The sequence below is a fragment of the Camelina sativa genome, chromosome 10 (assembly GCF_000633955.1).
Source record: "Camelina sativa cultivar DH55 chromosome 10, Cs, whole genome shotgun sequence".
Classification (NCBI taxonomy): Eukaryota; Viridiplantae; Streptophyta; class Magnoliopsida; order Brassicales; family Brassicaceae; genus Camelina; species Camelina sativa.
In genome coordinates this window covers 16,138,710-16,141,252 of record NC_025694.1, presented here as the reverse complement: position 1 = coordinate 16,141,252, position 2,543 = coordinate 16,138,710, and positions in this window count along the sequence as shown.

Below are 2,543 nucleotides of genomic sequence, written 5' to 3'. Positions count from 1 at the left end.
TTTTTTTTTTTTTTTTTTTTTGTGTGTGTGGCCTTGTTCTGGAGTTGAAGAAGATGTTTTTGGTGAATTTTTTTTCCAGTGGATGTGATTTTGTTGATTATTGGCTTTAAGATGGTGATTGCTTATGATTTCACCTATTTTCGGGTTTCTGAGACATGTGTTGCGTTGTGTTTGATCATGTGATTTTTACTAGTTAGCCGGGTCTAGAGAGCCTTCTGAGTCCAGAGTAGTTCTTAGATGATTGATTGATGAATATCCTCAAGTAAGCTGTTACTACAACAGCTAGTGGTACTAGAGGCGCAAATGTTGGAAACGGGGGTTGATGATTAGATTCTCCTTCGTCAGATGCCTGAGAGGTGTCATTTGTACATCTTACTGCCCATATCCGAATTTGAGATTTGGAAAAGAAACTCCACTAGTGATTTTGTAGTTTCACTATCCTGCTGCCTGTCACTGAATCATGTGTTGCATTTTGTTGATGTGGCAATGCAAGATGGGAGTATATAATTCCTCTGGCCAAGTAAAGATCTTGTCTTTTGGCTCTGTTGGGGGGCATCGTGTTGTTATTGTATTTGTACATACCGGTTACGGTTTTTTGTGTTGATAGGAATCGTGTGATTGATTTTTGAGCTATCGTAGCCAATCATGCAGATGCAAGTGCCAAGTCTCTCTTACTAAATTTTGTAGTCATTTATGTCTGTTACGTAGCCAAGCTTCAAGAGATTCTAGCAGTCGTTAGCATTCTTGAGCAGTGTAGATGACACAAATTTCATTCTTTAGCAGTCTTTCTTGCTAACCTTGTGGTCTTATGTATGTTTGTTGGCATATATGTTTTTTTTTTTTTGGCAGTACATGTGTTAGTAAGATGTAGATAGATATCGGAACAACTCAATTTTGTATATCTTCTTAGCTAGTGCATCATATTATAAACAAGATTTTCTTACAAGAATCCAAACAAAAATTACTACAAAAATAGTTATAAACAAAAATTATTTACAGTGGCTCTCCTCAATTACTTCTTGGGAATCCAAATGTATTGCGTTTAACTTATATAAACTCACCTAAGGACTAATCTAGAGAGTAGAGACAAACAAATGCCCCACTCGATAATGCACCCCCATAATTACTTTGGTGATCAACAAATGCATTCCTAGACGTACTTTCATGAGTAGGCTTACCAACTTTGTTTCCCTTTGTCAGGGACTACTTTCATGAGTAGTCTTTCCAGTTATAGGATGATTGACTAAAAATTGTAGCCTCAATTTTGGAAAGAGTTAACATTTGTCAGAAAGCCTCTGTCAGCTTGATATCATCACTACAAGTCCAAGAATCTAATTCTTGGTAATATCTTAAGCTTAAGATTCAGATCAGCAATATTCTTGTGAGTAGATTTGCTTTTATAAGTTCAGCAACATTCTTGCCGAGTAGATTTGCTTTTATAAGTTCAATCCTCTTTAAATGTTCCTTAAACTTTACATGTTATTGAATAATTTATTTTCTCTTTTGCTGTTCGTGTAATGAAAACTAAATATTGGATAAAATCCAATGTTATTATATTTAAATAATTTGTGTTGGATTTTATATAAGACATTGTTTTCAAATTGGATCTTAAGTAAATATTATAATGTCGTTCATGCAAAATTCATGGACCTAATCTTGCTATAAATAAAGGACACCAAGCATGTGCTTTTGACCACAATTTTAAACACATAATCTAAGGGACACATAATACAAATTTCATTGCGGTGGTTTAAGAAATTCTAGTAATGAGTTGTCCTTTAACCTTCAACTTGGAAACCACCCACCGATCCCTAGTAGCTTGCTTGATTCTTCATTCCATGGTCCAATATCTTCAAAACCAGAACACACGTAAGAGGTTATTAGTATTTAGAGGGGTTTTCCTTTTCAATTCCCTGGGCAGTTTTTCCAAATCTAGCACAAATATGGTCACATATATTTCTCCATTCCATGAGTCTTATTTTTATTTTTTCTTATATTTGGATTTTACTTTATTTTTGTGCGAACAAACAAAATTTATGGTAGAGATTTAATAGAGAAATTTTAGTTGACTAATACTGTTTTCATCTAATATATTTGATATTAAGGAGATAATTACTATTTTTTTTTTCAAGGATTGGGAAAAAAATTTCTTTTGCTTTATGTTACGTTCATATGATATACGATATTTACCAACTAACCATATTTGGACCAAAAACTAACAAACAAACTATATACTGTTATAAATAATAACACAAGTATATAAGACTATTATATATATATATATGTGTATATACTATAGTATATAAATATATATTATGTGTATTGTTATGTATATTAGCAAGTAAATATATATATATATATATATGTATAGAGAAGAGAAAAAGAGAACGAGAGTGGAGGGAGAGAGCAAAACAATAAAACATGATAGACTCATACATTTGTTAATGAGACGTATATGATTGTTGTTGACAAGTCGGGATTAAGTGTTTCATCACAAAAACATGTATTGCAATATTCCATGTAAGGAACAAGTATCATTGAAT